Below are 19,000 nucleotides of genomic sequence, written 5' to 3' on the forward strand. Positions count from 1 at the left end.
GCATCTTTGTCTCTGGCTGCAACTCTGAAACTGGTGTGGCAGGTTGTGGCTCAGGCTCACTTGATGTGACTTTGAAGCTTGTAGATGACCATCATTTCCCGCCCTGTCAGATACAAGGTGAGATGATGGAGAAAACTCAACTGCAAGACTGTTCAATACTCTGGAACAAGTTCTGACATGTGTTTGGAATATCTTCTTGGCTGTTGATGCCCATTGCCAAGAAGCAATCCATCCAAGATGAATCTTTGTTCTTGTAGGACGTTTGTTTTTGAAGCATCTGTGTGAAGAATGACTGGTTTTATGACAGTGCTTACATGGATGAAGATCAAAACAGTGATCTTTCAAATGGCCAACTCGGTCACAGTGTTGGCATTTTACAATCTGTTGTTGTTGTTGCTGCAGTGGAAGAGGAGTAGAAACTGGAACAGCTGAAACTGAACTGTCATAAGGAGCAGGTGAACTGTCATAAATGAATCCAGCACTCTGAAACTGAATGGGCTTGGCATAGTCTGGAATATGAAAGGACAAGTCCTTGTCATATCCAAGACCAGTTCTGTGCTTGTTGTGGACAAGCTGTTCCCAAGGTCTGATGATGGGCTTGGAAAGTGCAGACTGAGTTTCTGCATCTGCATATACAACTGCTGCTTTATTTGAATGAACAGTAACATTATTGACTTGCTGTTTATGGGAGTCTGTTTCAATCCTCTGAACAGAAACAGGTTCAGAATGATGACTCCACTGCTGTAATTCTTCCTGCTGCAGTTGTGATTCAAGCTGCAAAAACTCTATCTTTTCTTGTGCATATTGCAGACATGTTTGAATGTCTGAAAGAGAGGCTTTGTTAATTTTGACTGTGTTGTTAGCAGTGGACATGATTAGAGTTCTCAATAATTCTAATATTCTTTCAAGCTTAGCCATTTTTCTACACCTTAAAAATCTCCAAATCCCACAGAAAAATGTAAGCTGCTAAATATCTTCAAGTTGCACAAGAGAGCCCTATAGCTTAAAGGGAAAAATCAACCAGAGATATCTTGAAACTGTCAAAATTATACAAATATCACCAGACTTTCAGAGATTCTGTTCTTTAAATTCAGCAAATGTTAGGAAGAACAGTGGCTGTAGATAAGTGTAACCACAGAAAATACAAGTTTGTAGCCTTGGGGCTAGATCATTCTTTATGGAAGTCGCTGTAGAAAATACAAAGTTGGCCTATGCAGGTCACGAACCAACTTTAGAAAGATTGCTTTAGGCCTGGAAGTTACAAGGCTATTGGAGGAGTACACCTGGTATAGGCTCCTTCTATTAAGAAATTGAACAAGTTGATTGCATACGCCACTGAAATAAACTCAATCTTCTGTATAGGTAGTCTGCTACAGAAATATGGCAGAATACTCAAATCAATCAGCTTGCAATACTGTGTACAAGAATACTCTCCATTAAGGTACCTTACCAACATACATATGAATAAGACTTAACTCTTTGACCACATACAAAATTCCAACTCTACTATATTCTTGTTGACAACACAAGCATCATATATTATTCCCACTCAGCACCTAATACATGACTCGGGTTTGTACATGATATAAGGCTCACAATCATTGTACTATTGTAAACAAATTTCTTCAAATCATTTGAGAACATGATTGATAAGAATTTCGAAGACAGAATGACTGAATTATTTTAGATGTCAGCGCCAGTATAATCTGACGCAGAGAACTATTCACGTGGTTGTAATGGATGCAGCGGGCTTCTTCCAATTGAACCAACCACACAATGAATTCACCCACACTTTTTAACCTAGATCTAGATCTGGCTTCTCAGATTTCACTGGGTCTTTCTGCGCATCACACAACAGGTTCTGGGTTCTTTCGATGCGCTCTGCCACTGAAACACAACACATAAATCACCACAACATTCAACAATGAACCGGGGAAGCAGAGAACTCTATCAACAACTCTAATCTCTGCCCTCTGGCTCCCAGAAGATCCATGTGCCACACAACCTCTTTAAAACGAACATCCCTGAGGAAACCCAAACTAGAAACGAATCACCAAGTATCTTATTTTACACATATCGGGATTCTTTAACATAATTCTGCGAATTCCGACTAAATGGGGAGCCCTTCATGAGGTTCTCCATCACAAAATGAGGACAAGGACGACGGCTATGAACCCCTTTTTGATTACAGTCACATTCAGCCCACCATAGTTGTACAGGATGATGACAATGACGGTGAAGATCTCTAGATCATTGAGCCAGACCCTTTTTTCGGAGCCACTGGGAAGAAACGTGCTAGTTCTTATGGCAAGGAGAGAACCAATAAAGACATCATGGCTGTTGCAGATCCCAAAGAAGTCGAAGAAGAAGATTGGCTGCCCCCACCTCCGAAAAGCATTAAAGTAGGGGAGATTGTAGCGAACAGTAAGCAGGATCTGATCAAGCTATTGAAGCTGTTGGATATCTTCGACGGTTTGAATAAGATGAGGCCTGATTTCAATAAGCTGTTTGGAAGCAAAGGATGCTTTGAGATTCATAATCGGACGAGAGATCTGGTGAAGATGGTTGTTGAAGGTGCCTGCCAAATATTTTGGGAGTTGCTGACACAGGTGGAATTGCAAAGACAGAGACCAGCTAATTTGTAAGACGAATAGCAAGTTCGGATGGATTGTGCTTTGGACTGAAGAAGAAATGGGTCGTATGAAATTGGCAGAGACAGAAACATGCAGTGGCCCAATAAACTTGATAAATGTCCCAACTTTTGGTGCTTCGGAATGCCAAAGTACTACATTTTAACTATTAAATTCCACGAGGCTTCATAACTCGTATGTCGCTCGAATATACTCAGGTGTAACCCATTTTGCTTCCTGCTCTTGCCCAAGGTCATGTGAACGTGCTTTCTCACAAAATATCCTTGACCTCAATCTACCCTATTCCCCGTTCTTAACTTCATGTTCAGCATCAGCTGTGGAGTTCTTATCGCAATCTTTACCTTTCGACGCAAAATTAGCCTCTTCCTCTAATTTTTTTTTTCACCTGAGCAACATGTTTCTTCCCAGAAAGATGCGAGTCAAAAACAATTTGACTGTTACAAACTGCATTACACAGATTACATACCTTAACTTCCGCTATTGCAGTGCCAGCATCCAATAACCTTTGTCGTTTGGTAGCTATGTCATCTGTTGCTTTTGCTTTAAATTTTCTTTTCCCAGTGTTGGAATCAGAAACTTCCCCTTCTGATTTTTTTTAATTTTGTCTGGATGTTGTGAGCTTTCTGTCGTATCCTGCTGCCGATCTGCTTCTGATTTGGTACTCAAAATACCATTTCGGTTTTCCTTGTTCTCAATCAATCCATTGACAGAAGGAACTTGTGTGACTGTATTGTTATCTTCCTTCAAATTGCTTTCTCAGAAACACGAAATTTAAAACTGAAACAGCATCTGCAACTTTTCCATGTTAGGCCTGCTCTAATACAGAGATACCGTGTCAGTGGACAGAACGACAGAGGCAGAGCAGAACAGTAAACGACGCGTTGCAAATCGCAGGGGTACCGCGCTTCATATGGCAGAGAGGAGCGTTTCGAATCAGGTCAGCAGCGTGAGAGAGGGCAGCGTTTAATACCATTCACTGTCACCATGTCAGGCACCAGTATTCAACGCTTCTATGCATTCATCAACGCTCAGGTAAAAAATGCATCAACGCTCAGGTGTATTGCACATTCAGCAGGGCAGAGGGCGCAGTGTCAGGGCAGAGAATGAAACGCATGACAGAGGCAGCGCTCAGGTATGAGCAGCTCAGACACAGAATTATGGGCAGAGGTGCAGGACAGACATGCACATAACAGGCCACAGAAAAACAAGCGGCTCTGATACCATGTTAAACACACATGGACAGTAAAACAATGTGAAAGATAAATCAGTTGAGTACCTTTTTTTTTATTAATAGGAGATGTACATTTATAATACAATGTTGTGACTCTTGGGTTTCAGATCCCAAGGTCTCTTGGACTGCTTAGTCTTTTCGGCTTCCACACTAACCCTTTAGGATTAGGTGTCCAACATCCCTATTCATAAAAATCTGCAATCCAAGAATATTGATTTGCTTGGATTTCCACAACACATTGATGACTAAAAAGACCAACTTTTCTTCTTAGCTCAGAAGTAATATGAAAAGGATCATATCTCCAAGCAATTTTTTTCTACAATCCCAAAGTATTAAGGTCTCTTCCTAAAACATCATAATCATTTTTGTTTTTAATAAATAAATAGGGATAAGATTTCATATGGCAAGGCAATCATTTTCTTCTTTTTATTTAACAAAAAACATAGTTCGTCTATTTTGAGCCTTTGTCTAGCCACCTCTATGGCAAAAATGTGAGGAGTAATAAAAACATAGAGGAAATAAGGAGGAATAAAAACACAAATGAAACTAACAAACAACTGAAAAGAGAGGCAGGTTAAAATCAGATTTTGGATAACAACATTTTTGAGATTTCGACACATTTATGGTTGGAATTGTACATTGAAATTAACTTAAAGTGATTTCAACACATATAGTTGGAGTTGTAGATTGAAATTAAGCTGGGTATCAAGCCCTTCAAAAGATAATTAAAGATCAATTAATTTGATAAGAGCTTTTGCAATTTCTTATTTCGTGTATCGAAAATGTTCTTAAGCCTCCAACATATTGAAGAGGATAAAGAAACCCCAAATGTTCCAAAAAAATCTATCATTTTTGGAAAGGCACTTTTAATAAAACCAATAAACTATAATAAATTATAAATGATATAACAATATAATGATATAGATAGAGTTATATCAACCATAAACTAGTAAATGTCAATCACTTTTCCATTATGCTTCTTCGTCCAGAAGCATAATGGTATTTCATATTTCACTGTTGCTTTTAAAATTTAATTTTGGTTTTGTCAATATATTGATAAATGGAGAAATTCTAAAATTTCAACCTTGCTTCTTATATTAACCAATTTAAATTTAATTTTGATCATTTTGTTGAACAAGTATTATAAAAAATAAAATAATATTTAAAAAATTAAACTACTTTTAATTATAAGTGATGATATAGAATAAATTAATTTAAGAATATATAATTATTAATTATTTAACAATTTATTAAATAATAATATACTATTATATATTTTAAAAAAAATATTAAAAATGATTTATAATGATGGAATGAAAAAAATTATAATAAATTTATGAATGAAAACTTAAAAAAAAAATATAAAATAAAAATAAAAACCTAATAGAATGTCAAATAAAATGTGCAACACTTAATAGAATGTCAAACAAAATGTATAGGGGATTGTCTTGAGGGAATACCACTATTATTAATTCATATATTTTGTTATGAAACTAGCTCACAAAAAGATAGAAAAGAGAGATCCACGCCTTAGAATTCAGCTTCTTAGAGGGGGCAACCTCCTTTACATTACATAAATGAGCAATTCTTGGATGATACAAATGAAAAGAACTCCTTTCTATATATAGGAGTCTAAGGGGTCATAACATAATCAGAGCCGACATAACAATAATAATGTAAGGGCACAATAATAACAATAGTGGGCTTCTATGGGGCACAATAGTAACAATATGGGCACTACATGGGTACGTCAATATAATAAATGAGTTGTACTAATAACAATAAGGGGTTACACTAGTAGTATAGCGGCCTAACATGCCCCTCTCCTTCAAAAAACGTTGTCCTCAACGCTTGAGTAGTTTTTGATGCTTCTGTATAAAATTCTTGTCCTCCCATGTGGAATCTTCAGCGGGTAAGTTCTTCCACTTGATGAGATACCATGAAATTGATCGATTTGTGGGGTTTTTGTTTCTGTGACTGCTCCAGGTTCTAATATGATTTTTCCTTCCTCTTCAATTTCTGGCAATATTGTTTGAATTGGGATCTTTTGCAACTTTTGAATAAGTGGCCATACTTCTTTGTCCTTCTTCCATTCATCCCTTGCTTCGTTTATCCAATCTGGTTGGATAATAGAAATAGCACAAAACAATGCTTCCACATCCTCATCCTTTCTTGAGAGTGCATCTGCCACCACATTTTGCTTCCCTTTTTTGTAGATGATTTCAAAGTCATAACCCAACATCTTTGTGACCCACTTTTGTTGCTCTTCAGAGGATAATCTTTGTTCTAAAAAGTATTTAAGGCTATCATGATCCGTTTTTACCTTGAAGTGTCTTCCCATTGGGTAGGGTCGCCATTTCTTAAGTGCATGGAGTATTGCCAACATTTCCTTCTCATAAATAGCTTTGTGTAAAAACTTTCCTTTGATTGGACGACTTTCGAAAGCAATGGGTCTTTCATCTTGCATTAAAACAACACCAATTCCATTTCCTGAAGCATCACATTCCACAATAAAGGTTTTTGTGAAGTCTGGTGTAGCTAAGACCGGTGCTTGGCACATTGCCTATTTAAGATGCTCGAAGGCCTTTGTTGCTTCTGGAGTCCATGAAAATGCATCTTTCTTCAATCATGTTGTTAGAGGTTCTGCTATTCTCCCATAATTCTTAACAAACTTGCGATAATACCCTGTCAACCCGAAAAGTCTTCGCAGATGCTTTTATGGATGTGGGGATTTTCCATTCCTTAATGGCTTCAATTTTGCTAGGGTCTACCTTAACTCCTTCATGAGATACAATACCCAAATATTCCACCTCTTGTAATCCAAAGAAACATTTGGATATTTTTGCATATAATTGTTTCTCCTCCAATAATTGTGGCACCCTGTCAACATGTTCAACATGATCCTTCCAAGACTTGCTATAGATTAATATATCATAAAAAAATACTAACACAAATTTTCTAAGGAGTTGTTTGAAAATGGAATTCATCAAAACTTGAAATGTTTAAGGTGCCAAAAGGCATGACCAAAAATTCATAATGACCCTCATGAGTTCTAAATGTTATTTTCGGAATGTCTTCAGTCTTCATTCTGATTTGATGATATCCTAAACGAAGATCCAACTTGGTGAAGTAAATTGATCCATGCAATTCATCCAGTAATTCATCAATGACTGGAATGGGAAACTTATCTTTAATAGTGAGCTTATTGAGCTCCCTATAATCCGGACACATGCGCCATGATCCATCCTTCTTGTGCACCAATACTACTGGAGCAGAGAAAGAACTTTGACTCGGTTGAATTATACCAACGTCTAGCATTTTTGCAACCATACGTTCAATTTCACTCTTTTGGGCATAGGGATATCTGTACGGCCTGATGTTTGGATGAACACTTCCTGGAATCAGATGAATAGCATGATCATGATCACGAATAGGTGGGAGACCTTTGGGAGTCTCAAATACCTTGGAATGATTGTCCAAGACTTTTTTGAGATCTGGAGAAATAAATGATTCCAATGTGGAAACATCTAGCGAACATAATTGTGCAATTACACCTCTTTGTTCCTTTTTTAGAAGCTTTGTCATACCGTTAGAGCTGATTATCTTTCCTGATTTCCATGCAATATCCCTTAATTCAACTTTCTTTCCTTGCACAGAAAATTTCATGAAAAGTTCTTGAAATTTAAAAGCTATTGTACCCAAGGATTGTAGCCATTGGACTCATAGTACAACATCAGCACCTCCCATTGGAATAGAAAGCATTGGGCTAGTCAATACATATTCTCCCATGGATAGCTTGATATTATGGCACTTTCCAGAGCAATTTATTGTTCCTCCATTTGCAACCATCACTTGACACGCTGGTGCTGGATATAAGAAGCAATTCAATTCTTTTGCTACCTTACAATGAATAAAATTGTGGGTACTTCCTAAATCAATCAACAGTATTACCTTTTTCTTCTTGATTTGTCCTTCTATCTTGATGGTTTGAGGAGTGGTAATTCCTGCCAATGCATTACAAGATATGGTCAGATTCATTTCTTCTTTATCTAGGCTTTGTTCCTGGAGTATATCATCTTCTTTTGACCTTTCTTGCTCCTTTTCTTCTTCCTCTTCACAATCTATGTAGAATAATTTCTTTTCAGCACACTTATGACCTTTAGTGTATTTGCTATCACAAGTGTAACAAAGCCCTTTTGCTCTTTTTTTTTTTCCAATTGTTGTGGTGTCAACCTTATAGGTTGTGGAAGACTAGGGGCAACAACACTTCCATCTTTATAGTTGTGAGTGGTATGCTTCCTGGTTGCCATAATTTTGCTTTTCATTTTTCTTGCTAACCTGAATGCCTTCTCTAATGAATCAGGTTCCCAAAGGCGAACATCATGTTTGATATTTTCCTTTAAAGTCCCTATGAACACATCAATCCTATGCTCCTCTGGAATATTTTTTACCCTTATGTTCAATTTTTGGAACTCCTCAATGTGCTCCATTATTGAACCCTTTTGTTTGAGACTTATCAATTGGCTAAAAAAAGTGTTGCTTTTTGTATCATCATAATGTGCTGTCAATTCTTCCGTAAAAATTGTTCAAGTGATAATTTGTTTACGAGAGCAAAGCCATTGATACCATACAAACTAATTTGGTTCCAAAATAAAGTTGCAATACGTACCTTTTGTGTGTTTTGCACATTATTGAGATCGAAAAGTTGCTCCATTTGTAATATCCATGTTGCGGGATCCTTGCCATCAAACTTCCTCGTATCGATTTTTGGAATATGGTGGGTATTCAATCCGACATTAGAGTCTATGGAATCATGATTAAAATTTCTTTTGTTCTCATCATGAGTTTCCTTTACTACCCTTTCACCATTAGCGACCATTTCTTGTAGCAACTTATTCATATTTATCTTCAATTCTTCCATCTTATCATCCATGCCATCAATTTTAGCGTCCATGCCATTCATCTTAGCTTCCATGCCATCCATCTTAGCTTCTTCGCCTTTCTTTAAACAATCCATCTTAGCTTCTACACCTTTCTTTAAACCATCCATCTTAGCTTCTACATCTTTCCTTAAACCATCCATCTTAGATTCTGTTGCTTTTTGTGCAAGTGACACTTGTTGCACTTGGTCTCGTAATTTTGATATATCATGTTGCATTTCTTCCTCTTCTTTATAAGTCATGCTAGAGCATTCAGGTTGCTTACTAGACGTTTTCATTTTCTTTCCTCGGGGCATCAATTACCGATTCAAACTAATTTTTCAAACCAAGCTTATGCAAAAATTAAAAAAAAACTACACACCTTTTTTTCACTTTGTAGAAGCTTGATATTGAATCTGATGTATCTCTGTAATTTCGGATCATCCAGTTCTGAAATTGCGACCTGTAGTAGCCCTCTGTGTCCTCTTTCCAATGCCACCAGTCTGATCCAAGTTGGATTCTCCAAGGAAGAGTTATGCAGAATCTCCCAAGATGACCTGATTATAGACTAGTTCAGTAGAGCGAACTTGTACGACGTGCCACGAGTCACTGTTTTGACCTTTGGATCTGAAAAAGATGTGAAAGAAACTACAATCCGTCCTCTTTCTGTACCTTCTTACGAAATTTCAATCCGATGCTAAGAGAGAAAGTTATGACGATTTTCCCTAGGTCACCTATTTGGAATGTAATTCAGGAGTCTGCAAAAAGACCAACTTCCTCAGATCATATCTCCGCAAATATAGCGCAAAAAGCTCTGAAATTCGGACCTGAGATTCCACGCGATTTCTTCTCAAATGGGTTTTTTTTAGCTTCTGAAACATCGCAGAAAAAAAGTTATAGCAAAAATGCCACAATGACCTGTTTGGAGCAGCGAAACCCTATAATCCAAAGCTCTGATACCAAATGTTATGAAACCAGCTCACAAAAAGATAGAAAAGGGAGATCCACGCCTTAGAATTCAGCCTCTTCGAGGGGGAAACCTCCTTTACATTACATAAATAAGCAATTCTTGGATGATACAAATGAAAAGAACTCCTTTCTATATATAGGAGTCTAAGGGGTCATAACATAATCAGAGCCGACATAACAATAATAATGTAAGGGCACAATAATAACAATAGTGGGCTTCTATGGGGCACAATAGTAACAATATGGGCACTACATGGGTACATCAATATAATAAGTGGGTTGTACTAATAACAATAAGGGGTTACACTAGTAGTATAGGGGCCTAACATATTTATTATATTTAAAGTTATTGCTAGAAGTTAATTATGAAGAAAAAAACCATATCCAACAAATCTAAATTTAACAAAATGTAACACAATAAAATGTACTACGCTTAATAGAATGTCAAACAAAATGTGTAGCAGACTCTCTTGAGAAAATACCATTACTATTAATTCATATATTTACTAATTTATTATATCTAAAGTTATTGTTAAAAATTAATTATGAAAATAAATTCCATCTCCAAAAAATCTAAATTTAACAGAGTATAACACAATAGCCTAAATTAATAATAATAAAAAACTTATTATTACAACTCCATATAACTTATATCATCAATAAATATATATATGAATTAGATTGTGATAAGATTGATACAAAGTAAGGAATGCCCTCCGAAGAAGTATGTGTATGTGTATTGTTATTTGGCATAGAACAAATCTCAAATTTGAATTTTTTTTTTTTAAATATTAATAAATATTTTAAATTAGTTTTATTTATATTAATAAGAATAAATAAATAACCCACCCTATTCAATTTTCTAATTCCATTTGTTATTTAACGATTAGTTTTATTTTACTTTTTACTTTTTTTTATCCTTTTTCATTCTTAATTTTAATTTTAATTTTTGTTTCTTTCTTTTAAAATTTATGGAAATGCATGTACCTTAGTTACGGTCTATTTAGCCAATGTGTTGTATAGTCTGGACCTTTGGATAAATTTATTTTTTAAATATTTTTAAGTGGTTTTATTTTAAGTTGTGTAAATAACTTTTTTGGGTTTTACTTTTGGTAAAGTAATGTAATCTGTTTTTTTTCCATTTTTGAAACTCCCCTTTATGTGTGTTTTAAGTAATGCATTATAAAAACGGATCTATATTAAAAATGATTTATAATGATGAAATAAGAAAAATCATAATAAATTTATAAATGAAAATTATTATTAAAAAGAAAAATAAAAACATAATAGAATATCAAATATATAAGAGATGCTCTTTAATTTAAATATAAGAATATTAAATTTATATGATCAAATAAATATATAGAACTAACATATAAATAAAAAATATGTAAAAAATAGATCCATCCAATTTTTTAAAATAATATTTTTCATTTTTATATAATTTAGTAATTTTTATAATATCTTGTATTTTGTATTTTTATGTTTTTTTTTTAATTAATTAAGCCAGAGAGAAAGAGTAGAGTGGAAAGACAAATAAAAATAATATTTAAGTAAAATAAGTTATATTATTTTGGTAGAGAGTATTTTGTTTTATTATTATTTATTATTCATTTTATTTATTTAATTTCTATATTAGTCTTTTTTCTTTTTCTTCTTTTTCTTTTTCCTTTTAACTATTTTATATGTTATCAGACTTTTTTGATTAACAAAATTTTAATTAATTTTTTACAAACTTTTTGTTCTTGAGATTGTTATGGTTAGACTAATGTTGCTGCTTGAAACCTAAGATGGAATGACTTAGAGATTCATTCCATACTTCCTCCAAAACCCGTGTGGCCTTAAATGCAACATTTAGTCTCAAAATTGTCAACATAAATACCATCACACTCTCAAGGCTCAATTGCTATGCAATATGAGGGACAATCATGGAACCAAAATTAGTATGCAACAATTGTGTGGGAGGTAGGCATTTGTTTTCTCTACAAATGCCTAGTGCATGGCCATTTGTCATTTCTTTCCCTTCAAAATACAGAGCATGCACCTTAATTAATATTTAGAGAATTTATATTGACTTTTATAATATGAGTTGTAGGTGATTAAAGTCTTTGTTTTCTCAATTTCCCTCCAATAACTGTGTTTCTAATCACATTAAACTTTCTTTTCACTTTTCAACAATTATGATTTCTTTTAATTTCAAATTATGACTAATGTTTATTTTAAGCTATGGCTATGCTTAGAGAACCTTGTTTAATTAGGAGTAAGCATCACTTGCACACCCATGTTTACAATCTTAAACATTTTGTGAATGCAAACATGATCACTTTGCTATTTATGCACATATGACCACTATGCTATCTTGCAATCTTTGTGCTTAGTTTATTTGAATTTACATTTTGGCACACCTTAGCAAAGTAAGACCCTTTAAAAACCACCCTAACTTGAACCAACTAAATTCCCATACGGGTCACAAAATAATTGATAGTTTAGGTTAGGACCACAGGGGTAGGCATCCCAAAATCTGTTGCGGTTGCTTAAATTGAAACATAGAAGTTTCCTTTTTAGGGAACTTAAACTCCTACATAACCTAGTGGAAAAACCGGTGATGTAAAGAAACTTGTGAAGGGAGTAAGGCCTAGATGACGGATTATCACAGACCCTTGTGTATCTCTTGATGTTTGGTAAGGACCCTAGGTCTAAAGTTGCTAACCAAAAGTTGAGATTCACTCATCCCTGCTAGGTGCAGGTAGCTTAGTAGCCAAATCTTAGGGCATCCTTCCTTATAGGTTGCAGGTGTAGGAGTACTTGCACTTGGAGGTGACTTTGAATGACTGCTGGAAGCATCACAAATTTCTTTGGTACGTGGCCCTAATAAATCTCGTTGTAACCCTCTTCCATACCTTGGTTGGTGTTTGGGTTATTGGAAACCTCACCGATACTTTTGGGATGTGGTCCAAAGACCCTTGTAAAAGCCTTCACAAGGTCCAGTCATTGATTGAGTGGAAGGATGTTAGGTCATTAGGATTTTTGTTCACACGCGAAAACTTATTGTCAAAACTTTGAATTTCTCGTTGTTTCACACATAAAGATTTTAAAGGAAAATTTACCATTTTATTTTTCGCTTTGTCTTATGTGTGTATAATTTGGTTTCCTTATCATCCTCCCTCACAATATTCTTCACACACTTACTAGGGTACCATAAGGGACTTGAGGGTTCCCTACTGCTCTAGGCACCTACAAGACCTCCCACCCTTATCGGGAGGAGTGCATGGTTTCTCACTATCTCATCATAAATGACAACATCCAACTATTTTGATAGGCACATCAATCCTTGCTACTAATTTTTCAGGAACTAGTTCCTCTTAATGTACCACTAGCACCAACCCTCATGGTAACACCAACACAACCCCACAAGGTACTACTGCCAACACCATACCACAAGATCATACTATAATGGCTACTCTTTCCTCATTCCTACTATGATGGATGCTACAATAGTTACTCATCCCTACTCATGCATTTACATTCTCACTCAAACACAACACACTCTCTTTGGCATCATAGGGGACCACATGGTCACACATATGTAGAAGTCATCTTCTATATATTCATGCTTCGATATCTATGTTCTTATACAAAATCTGCGGATATACGAAAGATGACTTATGTATATCCACATGTATGTGGAAGTTTGCATATACAAAATATGGCTTCCATAAAATGCACATCTTTCATATATGCACATAGATATGGAAACATACATATACATAAAATGACTTCCATATATTCATAGCTTCAATATAGGCACATACATATGAAAGCGTGCATATATGGAAATCACACGTATGTGAAAATATAAGTGCATATAAGAAATGAGACTTTTGGGTGAAAGCATGAAGATGGGTTACATTTTTTGGCGAAATGGGGCGCGTTTTAGTGAAAAATGGATGTTTGATCGAGCAATTTTAAGCGCTTGATCAAGCAATTTTTAAGCGCTCAATCAAGATGTCGAGGTGCTTAAAAATAACTTAATCGAGTGTTTAAAGAAACCATTGTTCGAGTCATTTTCAAACCTGAGTTAATGGCTTGATTGAAAAATATAACTCAATCGAGCGTTATTTCTGATTAAAAAATCCCAGTGACGATCTATGCAAGTCATTTTTCTCATACCGCGAGAGGATAAGGAGTTCAACGGAAGTTTTATAAGCTCAACTGAGATGGAGGAACTCAATCCAGCTACCCATCAACCCTAATAACAAACCAGAGGTTTGCCAAGTCGAGGTAGGTTTCCTGTCATTTTTTGTCTGTTTTATTTATTTATTTTTCTGCAAAATAAAATAAATTAATTTGAAAAAAAACCTAGCATACAAAAACTATAAAAATTCACGAAAAACACCATGAAAACCACAAAAATCCACCAAGAAAACCCTTGAAAACCACAAAAAACAACCTAGAAAACCACCAAGAAAACCCTTGAAGACCCAAAACAACTTAGAAAACCACCAAGAAAACCCTTGAAAAACACCAAAAGAAATTATAATTTAGGTTTTACTTATTATTATTATTATTATTTTTTAAATTTCATTATATACATTACCTACCATGGTAGGATGTCTATTATAAATATTTTCTATGGTAACCTTTTTTCTTTTTTTTTAAGGAATTTAGTGAAATAAATTTAAAAAAAAAAGTTTTTTTGTTATTAAAAATACATTTTAAATTTCAAACAAATTTGACAATATGCCTGATCTTCTTTTTTTTTATAGGAATTTAGTGAAATAAAATAAAAAAATTGTTATTAAAAATACATTTTAAATTTCAAACAAATTTGACAATATGCCTGATTTTTTTTTGAAACATAAAACAATTAAACTATAACCAATAAATAAATAAATTGGGAACTTTAAGTTGCAATAATGAATATGTTTGCTCATAGTGAACCTCTATTAAATCAAACAAGAAATTTTACTTCATTTTTTATTTTAAATTTAAATAAATTTATATTTTTTAATAATAAATATAGTAATTTGTTTTATAAAATTATTTGTACTTAAATAAAATATTAACTAAATTAAAAGTCCAAAATAAATTTTTTTATTTAATTAAATTTTATTAGCCACCACCCCCACACCCCACCCACCCCCCCCCCCCCACACACACACATATATATATATAACACTTTAACATAACTATTTATAACATCTAATACATATATAGTTGTAAAGTATAACATATAACTATAATTATTATATATATACAACATAATTATATATAATTATATAACATAACATAGCATGTAACATAACTATATGACATAATTATAGCTATAACATCTCTCTCTCTCTCTCTCACACACACACACACACATACACAGATACACACACACACATACACAGATATATATATATATATATATATATATATAGATATATATAACATAGTTTTTTAACTATTTAACATAATGTGCTCTTCATAATAGCATAAGATGAGTGATGTTCAACAACTTTTTAAGACTCCAATTGAACCATAAATTGCAATTTTCCTTAAAATCTCTATTACTCATATTTGTAGAATTATTTTATATAATGATATAAGAACTATATATCTCTTAGTTCCCACTCTTATTAAATTTATTAGTTGAGTAACGTTTTTGTAACTTACACTTCCTATATTTTTATTTAACTATATAACGCAACATAGAATAGCTATAGCATATATATAACACAACAATGCATCATTGATACATACATTAAATCCATGATGAAAAGTGCATTTAAAGTGAATATATAAGCATTTTGACTCTTTTCTAATTTGTAGGTCATTCTGTTTTATTACGTAGTGTCATACCAAAAACATTGTCTTCATGTGCTTGCACCCAGTACATGTCATGTTTCAAAATCAAATATTATAAGAACTTGTCTTATGGAGTATTTTGTTGGCATGGAGTTTTATTAGTTTTGCAAATAGGTTTATTTCAATTTTTTACATATATTTACATATTTATGCTCTATGAATAAAATGCATTATTTATAAATGGGAAAAAGTGTAAGTTATATTTTCAATCACATTTTTTGATTATGTTTACATAGAACTCAATACTTTGGTTGATAATTTATCAAAATAGACACTCTATTTATTTTAGGACTTTAGCCTAGATTATTTTACTTGAGTTTATTAATGGTTTTCTTGTCAACATTCTTTCTATGTCAACATTTTTTTCTTGGATTAGTTTATATGTAATATATGTATTTGCATAGCCATCTCCCATACATCCCCCAACCGCAGCCCATCAGAGTGTTGGGGGATCTGTTATACACGGTTGAGCTAGATCACGTAGCCATACTAGAGTGATTGTTCCACTCATAGATCCTCCCTTTGACACCAGTCGGAGTGTCAGAGGCAATGTTTATGTCTTTGTTGATGATCTTGCTATAGATAGTGGACCTTCTTCACTTGTTGTAGGTATACATCTTGCATTTTAAATCCTCTTTAAAATTTATGTGTTTATGTCTTGAAATTGTCTTTAATTTTTAAATTGTTTTCAATTGATGTGTTTGAATTTAATGTATATGTTATTATGCTTCTAGTTTGCTATATATATTAAATTATGTTTATGATTTTCATACCCTCAGCAGGGTGAAGACGAGGATCAAAGTGCAGTGTCGATCCCTCTATGGAACAACGCTATAGCTAGTATCATAGTTAAGGATGTTAGGGCCTAACAATCATGGATCACACGAGATTTGGATAAAATATCTACTAGTTCACCTACTAGGTTTAGTTTGTCTTTGATGCTGGATAACATCAATAGGTTGATCGAGACATACCAGAGGGCAAGCCCACAAACACACCTCCTATATTCCATACAGGAGGCTATAGGTTAGAGGTCCACATACTTGGAAGGCGGTGAAAGACACCACTAAGAATATTGATATTCATGGGGAGTTGTTCGACATCCATCCAGACTGTCATGCTAGACATGATGGTCCGATTCCGCTAAAATATTTTAAGAATGTTGACACGACCCCTTTTGTATATGATCAATTCATTGGAGCTTGGTGACAGTAACCTCACCATGAATAGGTCCCCATTTACTTTGCAAAACATATATATGTGGAGATTGTGCTACATATGTGGCTAGATTACATCGACACCATATCTAAGTTTTATGGACCTGGCTTGGGACATAGTTATGAATGTGTTGGGGCTTGTAGGGACCCTGCGCACATAGCACCACCTCTGAGATTGTTGCCATGAACATCTTGGAGTGTGGTATTTCCAACAGAGCTAGAGAAATCACCAAAACTTGATGTTGAGACTAGGCATACCATTGCAGATAGCATGTAGAGGACATTGGCCATTGCACATGTCACATTGCGTGGAGAGATGAGAAAATCACCTTCGTTGCCTCATGGCCCACTAGTTGCATTACATGATGATTCATATCTTAAGAGTCTAGGGCATGACCAACTTTTGTCATATGTACGTACGTGTCATGATATCATCCAAGACACTTGGAGGGTGCACGACCCAAGTGACACAAATCAACTACATATATATAGAACTTTTGACTCTTATCGTCAATTTATACATTATTTATATTAATAAGTTCATATTATATTGCATTTATATTAAGAATTTCATGATAGCACGCATGCACAACCCAACTACACATATGAGCTTCTGAGGTCATATGAGGGGGAATTTGACAAACGAGAGCAACCTCCTCTTGTGCATGTTTCCATGGCTCATTCTCCTCCACCTCCACCTCCACCTCATAAAACTCATGGAGTAACAATTGAGGTGATTTTTTTTATTCATAAGATTTCAATTTTTTTTTTTTTCAAGTTACATGTATGCATGCTAATTAATAGACTAATTATAATTTGTCTTTGTCATTGTGTACACAAACCCAGATGCAGAGGGGTGTCAGTGTTGCAATTATTTGGACACATGAGTGGGATGTTGGGTATGAAGGCATTGAGCCACATGAAAAGGACTATGTTCACTCGACTGAGTCACAGGTAGGGGACTATTTAAATGCACAATTCAAAATCATTTATTTCCATATTAATTTTTTTGTACAAACAATGTTCTAATTAATTTGAATTTGAATGTGTTATATTGCAGTACCAGATTATGGACGCTCACTCTGCACAACGAAAGACACATAAGAGTTCTAGAAGCGATACTTTCTAGAGTGAATCATACATAGTTTGTATAATTTCAGTCCCATTTCATAGGGCACATTCACATGTGATGTACAGACTTTGTAAATTTTCATAAATGGACAATTTATGGATGCATGAACATTATTTTAGTTTATGGATGCTTATTATTTCAGTTTTTCGATGTTCATGTGTATAATGTAATTTGTATATATTTTAATATGAATAGTTTATTATCATACATATCTAACAAGATAACAATTTTGATTTATCATGAAATAAACTAAGAAAATAAGTACAATCTTAGACTATGATGCAAGTCATTTTGATGCTTAAAATGAACTAAAATATGTGTTCATGGTTTAATAAAAAAACACAAATAGGATTGAAATATATTTTAAATTCAATTTTAAAAGATGTTTTCAACTAGTACTGTTCAACAAATAACTTGTTTTATTAAGTTTTATTTCTTTTGAGGTCATCTACAAAAGCTTAGTCATAACACATGATATAAGTCATATGTATTGGAATTTAAAATACCACAAGAAAATTAATGATATGTTTTAAGACAATTTCATATAATTTTATGAAATTTCCTAAATTTAGTTGGTTATCGAATATTTCAATCAGTGCCTTAACTTAAGACATTCAGTTAAGAACATTCAAGAAGTTAAATTTTACAAAATAACAATTTTGAATTCTAGTTTCATAGACTAAGGAAATAAGTACAATATTACTATGATGCAAGTCACTTTGATATTTGAAATGAACTAAAATATTTAATGAACTTCAATTTAATATTGAATTTGTAGAAAATGTCTTTTAGTGCAGTGAATGTATGCTATTTAAACAATTAATAATAATTTTCTATAATTTTATGCACTTTCCTAAATTTAATTGCATATCCAAGTATTCAATCAATTCATTATCTTAAGGCCTTCAATTAAGAACATTCAAGAAGTAAAATTTTACAAAATAACAATATTAGTTGTCATATTGGCTTTGTAAAAAGTGTCTTTTAGTGCACAATCAATGTATATTAATTTACAATGATTTAATTTA

The 19,000-nt window shown here is 33.7% G+C and overlaps 1 long non-coding RNA gene and 1 pseudogene across 1 annotated transcript; one reads left to right on the forward strand and one right to left on the reverse strand.

Moving 5' to 3' along the window:
* Positions 1–2,851: 2,851 nt before the first annotated feature.
* On the reverse strand, positions 2,852–3,624 carry LOC149267160 (uncharacterized; annotated as a pseudogene).
* An 11-nt stretch (positions 3,625–3,635) lies between these two features.
* On the forward strand, positions 3,636–18,042 carry LOC149267161 (uncharacterized). Its single transcript, XR_016255609.1, has 4 exons — positions 3,636–3,683; positions 3,727–3,783; positions 17,687–17,794; positions 17,901–18,042. It is a non-coding gene; the product is annotated as an uncharacterized LOC149267161 (long non-coding RNA).
* The last annotated feature ends 958 nt before the right edge of the window (positions 18,043–19,000 follow it).

Source organism: Pinus tabuliformis, chromosome 6 (genome assembly GCF_031772625.1).
Source record: "Pinus tabuliformis cultivar Carrire ecotype Pingquan chromosome 6, CPIR1, whole genome shotgun sequence".
Classification (NCBI taxonomy): Eukaryota; Viridiplantae; Streptophyta; class Pinopsida; order Pinales; family Pinaceae; genus Pinus; species Pinus tabuliformis.